This window comes from Crotalus tigris, unplaced genomic scaffold, assembly GCF_016545835.1.
Source record: "Crotalus tigris isolate CLP2741 ecotype Arizona unplaced genomic scaffold, ASM1654583v1 scf7180000021055.717220, whole genome shotgun sequence".
Lineage (NCBI taxonomy): Eukaryota > Metazoa > Chordata > Lepidosauria > Squamata > Viperidae > Crotalus > Crotalus tigris.
Window position 1 is genome coordinate 104,223 of NW_024098332.1, and position 12,174 is coordinate 116,396.

The 12,174-nt window shown below is 33.7% G+C and overlaps 2 pseudogenes; one reads left to right on the top strand and one right to left on the bottom strand.

Moving 5' to 3' along the window:
* The first annotated feature begins 312 nt into the window (after nucleotides 1-312).
* On the top strand, nucleotides 313-1,240 carry LOC120319959 (annotated as a pseudogene).
* A 9,363-nt stretch (nucleotides 1,241-10,603) lies between these two features.
* On the bottom strand, nucleotides 10,604-11,541 carry LOC120319960 (annotated as a pseudogene).
* Between the last annotated feature and the right edge of the window lie 633 nt (nucleotides 11,542-12,174).

Below are 12,174 nucleotides of genomic sequence, written 5' to 3' on the forward strand. Positions count from 1 at the left end.
AAACTATAATTCCCACTCTCCACAAAATTGTTTATTCCTGATGACCAACAACACCTTGATCAGATGGAGAAATTAATAAGGGCAGGCAAGAATTGTCTCCATTATAAAAGAAAAAAATGATGGGGTTTTGTAATCTTTTTTTCTGATCAACCAGAACTGAATAATTAGTGCTATTGCTCTGAGATTATGTCCTGAGATTTAAGGTTATGTATATTTTTTACATAACTTAGCATTGTATTTTAAATTTATAAAGTAATATGTGGTTCTTTTTTTTTCTAGGATGCATAAAAGGAAAGAATATATGTTGCATAACAGTACAATGCCAATCAATTTCATCCTTTTGGGTCTTTCTGATGAGTCCTACTTGCAAAGTATTTTCTTTTTTACATTTTTGGGAATCTATATGATCACTTTGAGTGGAAACCTTATAATTATCCTCCTTACGTTAGCTGATGCAACCCTACATAAACCCATGTATTTTTTTTCTAAGAAATCTAGTCTTCCTTGAGATCTATTTTACATCAGTCACTATTCCCAAGATGCTTGACAATATTCATTCTGGGAATAAATCCATTTCTTTTATTGGCTGTGCTACACAGACCTATTTTTCTTTTTTCCTTGATGGAACAGAATGTTTCCTTTTGGCCTCAATGGGCTACGATCGTGATGTTGTCATCTGTAAGCCTCTGTATTACTCTATCTTGATTGATCAAAGAGTTTATACCAGTTTAGCTATAGTCTCTTGGTTAAGTGGGTTCTTCATGTCATTTGGACTAACTAGTATGGTGTTCAGACTGTCCTTCTGTGAGTCCAATGTCATTAATCATTTCTTTTGTGATATCCCCCCTTTACTGAAACTAGCATGTAGAAATATCTTTATGACTGAAATTGCTGTTTTTGCAGTAGCAGTTATTTACAGTATGTTACTTTACCTTTTCTTCTGATCTTATTGTCTTATTATGCGATCATTATTGCTATTTTGAAGATCTCATCCTCTGAGGGCTGGAAGAAGACTTTTTCTACTTGCTCCTCACATCTCATTGTTGTGACCTTATTCTATGGTTCTAGTTCCATCATGTACCTGAAACCCAACTCCACTTATTTTCCCAATACTGATAAATACCTGTCCCTTTTTTATACATTCATTAGCCCCATTTTAAACCCTGTCATATACAGCTTGAAGAACCAAGAAGTAAAAGGTGCCTTTTTGCAAATTTGGAAAAGAAAAGTATTTGGTTGACTATTTTTTACACACATACATTGTATAGTCCCCAAGAAATGTGACATTTATACTATATAATTTTCAAAGCTTATAGGGATCTATTTCCCAAAAATTCCCTAAGTCAAAAACAATAGATGATAAAAAAATAAATCCATTTGTTTTTTTGGGATTCTTTCCTCCAAGAATCAAAAGGGCAATTAAAAAAACCAGGATTTATTTTAATTGAAAACAAGTAATTAACTGAAAACTACTTATTTTAATAAAATAATTTATTTCTTCACCAAACCTGTATAATATTTTTTTACAAACATTTTTCATGAGACTATGTCATTTTAATGTATTTGTATTTTATGATTTGGAGTTTTCTATTGTTTTTACTGGTTTTTGCATTGCCAATTGTTGTTACAATATCGGTGGATATATACATCATTTAAAATAAATAATTAAAAAACATTATTCTTTCTTCTTCATTTCTGAATGTACTATTATTTGATAATAGTTGCAATACAAATAGTGACCAATAGTATTTGAACTTTCTTTATGTCCTACTTAGCATTAAGAATAATATCTTCAACATCTTCTAGGATGCGGAATCCCATAAGATTCTGTACTGTAATCTCACAATTCAAATAGAATTGGTATTCATAATTTTGTTATCTTGCCTTGATTACCTCAAAGGGATGACATCAGAGAGAAAGTTTGAAAGCACCTCCCCTGCCTTTATTTTTCAGAAACCTAGGAATCGTCCCTTCTTATACACTTACATCACCCACTCCTCACCCATTTCTCCTTTTGGATTCAGATTTAATTTATGTCTATATCTTGTTTCACTTCGAAAGTCAAATTTGAATTATGGAGAAAAAAGTCTTAGAACGCTATAATTATTTTTTTTAAAAAAAGAAATATGAACCTCCGCAATCCCATAGCCAAATATTGGCTGAAGAATTCTGGGTATGTTAGCCTCAGTTTTACAGCTTTATTATGAAATCAGATGTAGACTAAAGGCAGGAAGGCTCTTGGTAGGTATGAAATATCTCATGAAATCATAAATAATAATTTTAACTGATACACACTTGTTCTTTCTTATTCAGCGCCATAGACAATTTCACCAAGATCCCACAGGCTTGAGCTTCAACATCATAATTTCTAATTAAAATAAATCATGGGAAGACTTATTTGTCTCATGAGAATTGATTCTGTATGCTTGTGCAATTATTCTTATATGTATTACTAATGTGTTTATCACATCTCAGAAAAGATTCATGCTTTCATATAAAAATCTATATTTCTCAGTTACTCTGCAGGCTGGATATTATTCTTGCTAAAATGTGGAACTTCAGTAGCGGAATATCTTCATTTTTAATATATTTCTGTGGGGAGGGAAAGAGGAGAAAAGTCAAGGACAGAGCAATCTAATTTTTTTTTAAAAAAAAATATCCTCCAAGAACAGATGTGTGAAACAATTATTTTTCTTTTCATGAAAAATGTGTATTTTGAATTGTAGAAAGTAATAAAAAATCAGTTATTTTGAATACATACTGTTGCTGAAGGGTTTTTTCCCCTTTACTGTGATCATATTGTAACAAGAGTAATGACAAATGATATTATATCTGTTAATTATCAGTGCAATGCACCCACCAAGGTGGTAGAAACTTATTCAATACAGGAAGGAAGGAAGGAAGGAAGGAAGGAAGGAAGGAAGGAAGGAAGGAAGGAAGGAAGGAAGGAAGGAAGGAAGGAAAGAAAGAAGGAAAGAAAGGATGGGGGAAGGAGGGAAGTTCTGCTTATTGGTTTTTTAGAATTTAAGAGATAAGATGAGATTCTCTCAATTCTTTTTCTTCAAAAACCCTACCCATCTTACCATAAACTGACTCTGGACAGCTTACAAAATGTTAAAAAGATAAATATAAAAATGGTTAAAATGAATAAAACTTCATTTCAGTCATTCAGTCACTGCTAACTATTCAAGACCCGGTGGATAAGAGTTTGTCAAGATTTTCTGCCAGGAATTGCTTTTTAAAATTCTTATTAGCTCAAGCTTGAGATATCAGCAACAGCATCCAGCTATCTTACCTGTTATTTTATAGGGTCTTCTAACAATAAACAAGCATTGTATTTTATGTCCTAAATATTTCAGCTTTAGCTACATTCAGTACTTCACTCAGGAGTGCCATCCTGAATTTTTGTTCTATATTCTACCCCTTATCATCCACTGCATAAAAATTGCAGTGTCATTAACAGCTATATATTGGCCCTGAACACTTTATAAGCTAATACTTTTTCTAGTTCTCACCAACTGTAATTTACACACACACACACACACACACACACACACACACACACACATCTTTTGGTTTTATTGAATACCATATACCAGTTTAATGCTACTTTCCTTAGACTGGTGAACTTCTTCTGAAATACAAAACTTTCTATATGTCATATCATTAGCAACAAGTTAGTCAGCTCTCTACTTGTTCCTATCTAAAAATATCTGATAAGCAAGGAAAAGAAAAAAAGAAAAACTACCAACCACAAAAAAGATTGTTGGGTCTCTGTAAAAATTATGGTCTGTTAGGCTGTGGCTAGTATTACCAATGGTGATTTCTTTTATTTTATCAGGTGTAATGGACAACCTGAGAGATGTCAATCAGACTTCTTGGCCTAAAGAATGGGAATCTCAAATCACTGGGTGACAAATATTGCCCTTTTTGTGACATTTGTCTTTATTTACATGATAGCCATGATTGGCTACTTGCTCCTGTACTTCTGGTCATAGTAGATTCTTACCTTCACAGCCCTATGTACTTCTTTCTCTCCAACTTCTCTGTCTTGGAGGCTTATTATACTTCAACTGTGATGCCCCAAATGCTGTCTGAGGAAAGGATCATTTCTCTCATCCACTGTGGTATAACGTTACTTCTTCCTTTCATTTGGAATTACAGAATGTTTTCTTCTTAGTGCAATGATTGTTACATTGCCATTTGCCTTCCATTGCGTAGCCTCACAATAATTAAAAAGGTCTGTATTTCAATGGCAACTGTTTGTTGGATGGGAGGTTTATTCTTTTCTGCCATAAATACTGCATTGATTTTGAACTTACCCTTTGATAACCACAATAAGATTGATCATTTTCTCTGTGAAATGCCTGCCTTAGTGAAAATAGTTCATGGACATACACATCAAGCCAAAATGTGCATGTCTGTTTCATGTCTATTTACTTTGGTCTTACCACTTCTATTAATTCTTATGTCATACACTCACATTCTGTACTCCATCTTTGGCAAAGGTTCTCTCTTTGGGAAGCATAAGGCCATCTTCGCATGCTCTTCTCATATGATGGTAGTTTTACTTTTTTTTGGATCAGTCCTTTTAATATATATGCGACCAAAACCCAGCACTTCAATGGAATATGTGAAGATGGCTTCTGTGTTTTATATCATTGTTACTCCAGCACTCAACCCTCTCATATATAGTTTGCGAAATAAAGAGGCGACTCAGGCCCTGAAAAAATTAATGTATAAAGTTGGAGATATTCACTAATACTGTGAAATATGGATGGATAGAGCAGGGGTGTCGGATGTGTCATGTCAAAACCACGCCTACCCCAGCTCTGGCAATGGGGAAAAGGATATGATACATCACAACACATCACATGACATGGCGAGTTTGATAACCCTGACCTAGAGGGATCTGTAACTTTCTAGGGTGCTTCCAAATTGTTTCGGGTATAAAACAGTATAAGTCTGGGACTGTTTCTTTGAGGAGAAAATATTCTAGATGCTTTTTTTAAACAGTTTATATAAAAATACATGTCAATTCACAAAACAGGTGACTTGGAAATGTCACCTACAGAAAGGTCCAATTATCAGAAAGCAAAGTGCTGAAATTATGTTATGCCTTGTGCTTTCCTTCCAAGATCTTTGTTTTCTTTTGCTTCCCCCTCCCCCAAGTCAGTGATCACATTTCCAGTTCTTAAATTGCATGATTTTCTCAGAATACCTATAGTGTTTACAGATTTTTTTATGTAAAAACTATAGAGTGTGTTATAGTGTATTAGAGTGATGTGTTGGCCTAGAGGTGAAGACATTCACCTCCCACTAAGAAGGTTGAGAGTTCAATCCTAAGTAGTGGCAGATATTTCTGTCCTGCAGATATATCTGCTGTGAACTCTGCATGGCATCAAGAAGAGCATCTATCTATCTATCTATCTATCTATCTATCTATCTATCTATCTATCTATCTATCTATCTATCTATCTATCTATCTATCTATCTATCTCTCTATCCTATCCTATCTCTATCTCTATCCTATCTCTATCCTATCTCTATCTCTATCTCTATCTCTATCCTATCTCTATCTCTGCTGTGAACTTGAACTAAAGGATTACAGGGTTGTAAAAAGGGAGTTTTTAGTGTATAACCTCATATAGTGATATACTTCATAGCATACCAGCTGCCATTTTATATGTCTATATCTTAATTATGCAATTAAAATCAAAGATAAATTGAGACAAGACTAGAAATCTAGTAATAACCAAGGGAGATTTCTCTGGCTATCATTGTGCCTCTTCTTGCACTAGATGGAATTTGATAATTATTGAGAATTCTTTTTTTTTTTTTGTATAACATTCAACCTAATTGATGTATGCAAGAGGAAGACCTCTGCAAAATTTTCTGAATTAAGAACATGGCACAAGAAATGAAAAATAAATAGATTACCACATTTATGTGAAGTATTATTTCATACACTGTATCTAATTTTTATTTACAATTTTATTTGAAAAAAAGAAATATAAGAAATATATAAAAAAAGGAAAGAAGAAAAGGAAAAGAAAGAAAAGATTTAAAAAACAATGCAGGTAAAAGAAAAAAACAAAATAATTAAAGAAATGACTTATGATCTTAATTACAGCAGTTTTAGTTAAAATCGTTATCCTCTCTCTCTCCCTCCTGTACATAATATATGTTCTTCCAACCAGGGATGCTGCCTTCCTCCTCAGTGATACAGCATATTCATGGACACCAGAGCAGGAAGGCAGCGTCCCTGGTTGGAAGAACATATGCAGGAATGCAGCTGCCAGAGACACAATAAAGGACGTGGGCTGTTTAAGAAACCAGATGGAGGGAATGGATGGACTAGTAACTAGGTCAAAGAGCCAAGCACAAAGCTGCCTGGCAGCATAAGAAGGACTCCCAGCAATCTTGCATCACGCTCTGATGATGTCGGTAGTGTTGACCAATGAAAGGCTCAGCTTTTATATTAAACAGTTTTGTTTTTAGTATCCTCCTGGTGTTTGGATTATTTTATGATATGTTTTCTAAGGTTTTCGTGGGTGTTTGTATGTAGATCATTGGTTATTCGGGTTTTCTCAGGCAAAAAAGAAGAACCAACCTCTTCCCTGGTCCAACAGCTTAAAGCCACAGGACATGAAATTGACTTTAAAAAGACCAGAACTATCACCAAAACTGAACACTTTAATAACAGAATAATCAGAGAAGCCATCGAGATAGAAAAACGCCCACACAGCATGAATAAGCGAGATAATACCTCCCACCTACCAGCCATTTGGAAACCCGCCCTTATTGACAAACGAGTCCCTAACACAAAGAATGACACCAGACCCACAACCACGTAAACCACACAGGATGTCACCACCACACATCCATGCAAAAAGCAAAGTCAAACCACACCGATGATGAGGCATGACCACAAACCAGAAGCCAGACCACAGCTGCATCATTAGCCATTTTAAACCCCTCCAATCCATACATGAAGCAAACTGACACCCACCATGAAGATGAGGCACAACCACGAATACGAAGCCAAACAACAGCAACCCAGCCCAACATCTTAAATCCCCCTGCAACTCAGACTAACCTGAGCACAACAAGCCCCCACCCAAACAGAACACTCCCCCATCCAATCAGAGCACAGTCAACCCCCCATCCAATCAGAGCACAGCCAAGCCCCTAACCAATCAGAACACCCAATCAGAACACAGCCAAGCTCCCACCCAATCAGTTCATACCCCCACTGGCAGTTAAAAGGAAGAAACAGCTATGATCACACATTGCTCCTAGAAACATGAAGCCGAAAACACCAGCCTGAAGATGACAAATGGGACTTCATCAAAACGTCACCAAGACACTTCCAATTTTACGTGGGAGAAAAACCGAATAACCAAAGACCTACACACACACACACACACACACACACACACACACACACATTCTATAACGTTCAGTCTCTTTAATAATACATTTGTCATTATTTCAAATTTGTAGTTCATAAAAAGGGAATAAAAAATAAAAGAGGGATTTTCCACCATGTCTGTAACATTCTACAGGCATTAATTTCAGCACATCCATACTTCTGTAATCACATAATCTTTTCAAAACTTCGTGTTTCTTTTTTTGTCTACTTATCACTTTGTTTAATACAATCAGCCAATCTGTTTCCTTAACAAATTTAAACATTCCTCTTTCCCATAAAGATAAATGTTATCTGTTCATTTAATTCACAAAATACTTCACATGCTGCAGTATTCAAAGGTTATTGTAAATTTATTTCATTTAGTTCATATATTTTTTAAATTTTCGTGGTAAGCATTTTGAATTTAATTCTTTAAGTTTTATAACTGTTTCATTTCCTAATCTTTCTTGGACTGAAGGTATATTTACCCAGGGTTACTTTAGTTCTCTGTTGCACTTAAGGTCTTTTACTCTTTACCTTTGTTCCGTTTAAATGTGCTTTTTGTGGATTGGTGAAATCCAGTAACTTTGTGCAAGACTATGAGCCTTGTATCTTTCCTCATAGCTCCCAGCCCTCTATTCACAGGTCATATTCTTCTCATTTATTTTAAGTTCTCCAATCTCACCCATCACTTTTAACAAATTAATATATGAAATGAACTGATCACATTGATTAAACTTTATCTTGAGTATTATCACTTTTGTCATTATCCAAATATTGCTGTACAAGCAAGTGCCAAAAGATCCATTTAAATCTCGGAAGGGAGGGAGGGAGGGAGGGAAGGAGGGAAGGAAGGAAGAAAGAAAGATTTTTATAATACAGTTCTGCTGTGGGATTTCTGTTGTGTATTTTTAGACCTTGATGAAGCCTTTGGAGTTTAATGGTTAAGGTACTAGAATCAAGGAAATATGTGTTGTAATGCTGCCTTAGACATGGAAGTCAGTTGGGTGGGCTTTCTCACAATCCTGGGAAAAGGGCAAGGCCAAACCACTTGAAAAATATTGCAAGATAAACATTTTTTTTTAAAGAAGCAGTATCACAGAATGGAAATAATGTTTTTCCCACCCCAAATCTTAAATGAATCACCCAGAAATTAGAAGCCTTTCTATATTAATGTATCCTGGTTAATGGGAAGACTGTTCTGGTAGCAATGCTGGAAAAGTACATCTCTGTGGAAAATTTACATGTTTATGCAAATACTCTAAAGGACTTTGCACTTTTGGACAAAAAAACACATGGTATTTGCCTAATCTGAAATCATTTGAACTGAGCTGATAAGAAAAATAAGTAACCCATCTTTTGAAAGAGGATATATTTATTTGTGGCATTAAGTGTTTGACAATCTTGCAGTTCTTCTTTCAGAATGATTAGCATTTTAACCATGTTATCTAATTATTTCAAAGGAAACCTAGATATTAAATAAAATAAAGGTTTAACAGTGTGAAAGAGAAGAGAAATCCATTTATGCAAAAATGTTTCTAACATTGTCTGAAATATTTTTCAATGAATTCTTTCTGTAAAATGTTCAGTTGTCAATCTCCCAATGTTCCTCTCCTAAATATATTATGAAGCACAATATCTAGCTACAGAAAACATTCTTCTTCAGAAGCTGAAATAAGGCCTTAAGAAAATCAGCTCTCCTTTAATAATTAATTGAGAACATTAATTATAGAAGTGTAAATAGGGAAAATGTTGAGGAAAGTGATCATGGAGAGTTGGAATTCTCGATTGTGCAAAATAAAATAATACAATAAACTCTGAATGTAGTCAAGTGCATATGCTGAATTTCAAGGCAAGCAATGATGAGTTGGATTCAGTGTCAAGTCAATTTAATAAGAAAAGAAACTAAACATTGTTGGACATTTTAAAAAGTAGATAGTAAAACAAAATTACAAAAAAATCCTGGGAGAAGGGAGGGAAAGGACTTTTGGTGTATAATAATTGTGATGTGCAAAGGTTATACGAACCTAGTCATTATGTTTATCAATTTGTTTGTTTATTAATGGTTCAAGATCAAGTCACAGAATTTGAAAACACAGCACACTATTAATACATGCATAAAATTACAGTACATACATATATAAAAGGAGAGGGGTTGGACTAGAAGACCTCCAAAGTCCCTTCCAGCGCTATGATTTTATGAAACCCTATAAGGTTAACAATTCATTGAAGGAATCAAACCTCCCTGTAAAGATTGAATATGTTTTTACTTTAAACATATGGATTGAATCTGTTTCATATATTCTTTTAAAAAGCCCACAGTACTTGTATTGGTGATCAGAGCTAATATCCCTGTTTTGAGGGATAGCTTTTAACACATTTTTAAGAAAGTTATTCCAAATAAAAATACAAAAATAAAGTAAAAAAATATAAATAAAGCATGAGGAATAACATTATGGATTTTTAGTGATGTTTTCTACCCTTTTCTTCTATTTGTTTCTCCAACCATTAACTACAGTTTTAATATTTATACTCTATATTGAACATTGAAGGCTATTGTTAATATCTCTTTTTGCCTTGTGATGTAGTATATAAAAAATCCATTCCTGCTTATATTTGGTTAGATTTTTACTGTGATATATATACTGTTATTTTTATTATGTGTATATTCCCCAATTTTATCCTACCCAAGTTGTTTGGGGTTAGCAAACTTGTTAATACATGGTTCACTAAAATAACATGTATTTTAGTAAACTATGACATTTTTCATTTGTATGGAATTATAACGTATAAAATATCTGTGGTCTCCTTATATATACCATATATTACAGTATATTAAACTTGAGGTCTTTTCCTCCTTGCTAGAAGCAATATGTAGAGAGTATTATTTCTTAGAGGTTAAGTAAGATAATAAAAGATCCAAATTAGTATTAAGAATTTAAAGGAAAGGACTACTCATTATGTCCATTTTTCTTCAGTATTTTCCTAAATAAGTCTTTCATAATTTCACTTTACAAGATCTCTAAGACAATTTAATTGAAACAGTATTAGATCCTTCAAATCTAAATGATACTTCATCATTATAAGATTTACCTTTAGGAAACAGATTTGTATAAGCTTTGTAAATAACATGTACAGCTATTACAGCTCCTTGGGATATACTGTACAATAAAAGTTTATAAAAATTGTTCAATCAAATGGTTTTCTTTCCCAGATTCTCATAAAAGCACCTTTCACTTCCTTGGTCCTCAAATTATATATAACAGGGTTTAAAACAGGGCTAATGAATGTATTAAAAAGTGAGATGTATTTGTCAATGTTTGGTGAATAAGTGGAGTTGGGCTTCAGATATATGATAGAACTAGAACCAAAGAATAAGGTCACAACAATAAGATGTGAGGAGCAAGTGGAAAAAGTCTTCTTTCAGCCCTCAGATTCAAAATAATTATATAAAGAATAATTCCAGAATAAGACGTTAAAATCAGAATAAAAGGTATAGTAACATAAAGAATTGCTACCAGAAAAAGAGCAATTTCAATCCTACAAGCCAGTTTCAGTAAAGGGGGGATATCACAAAAGAACTGGTTGATGACATTAGAGTGACAGAAGGACAATGTGAACACCATACTAGTAATAACAAAAGACATGAATATTCCACTTAACCAAGAGGCTAGAGTTAAACTTGTATAAACTCTTTGACTCATCAATACAGGGTAATACAGAAGCTTACATATTGCAACATAAGGATCATAAGCCATTGAGCCCAAAAGGAAACATTCTGCTTTACCAAGAAAGACTGAAAAGTAAGTTTGCAGAGCACAGCCAATAAAAGAAATGGATTTATTCCCAGAATAGAAATTGTCAAGCATTTTGGGGACAGTGACTGATGTATAACAGATCTCAAGCAAGGATAGATTTCTTAGAAAAAAGTACATGGGTATGTATAGGTTTGGATCAGCTAATGTTAGGAGAATGATTACAAGGTTTCCAGACAAAGTGATGACATATATCCCTAAAAAAATGGAAACGAATATGTGTTGTAAGAAGGGCTCATTAGAGAGGCCCAAAAGGTTGAAGTTGTATGAGCCTATGCTGTTAAGTTGAACATTGTCTGCCTTTATATGCATCCTACAAAGGATAAGGAATCATATAGGATATGATTGGTAGAATTAAAATAGAATTAAAAACATTATGTATAAAAGTATATACAGTACACTTATTAAGTCTCATAGCAGAAGTCTGAAGCTAAGATGAAACAGAATGTGTTCTATTCTCAGTATGAATGACATTTAAATCAATGTTGTGTTATGTTGTATATGCAGAAAAATGTACCAAATAACCTGGTCCTACTCAGTATCTATTTTCAGCAACTGAAACAGTGGAAAATGTTTTCAATATTTTGTTGATCATTATAGCTCTATTTTCCTGGGAATTAAAATAAATCAGAGAAGAAAGAAACCACAAAGTATATTATAAAACCAAGAAAATTGTATCATTGTATTCAGGTGAGTCACCAGGATCTGAATCTGACACATAGTAAATTTAATTATTATTTTTTTAGTGTATACACAATCTTATGATTTCTTCCCAGACTTCTGGAGTAAGTTTCTATACATCTAATGTACTAAAAAAAATTATGCCACACATGAGACAATACAACATGATCATTGTGCTTAATCTTTAAGGATTAACATTTCTCTATAATGTCAGCAAAATTAACATTAGATTTAGATTTAAACCTGAATGCTCTAAAGCCATTG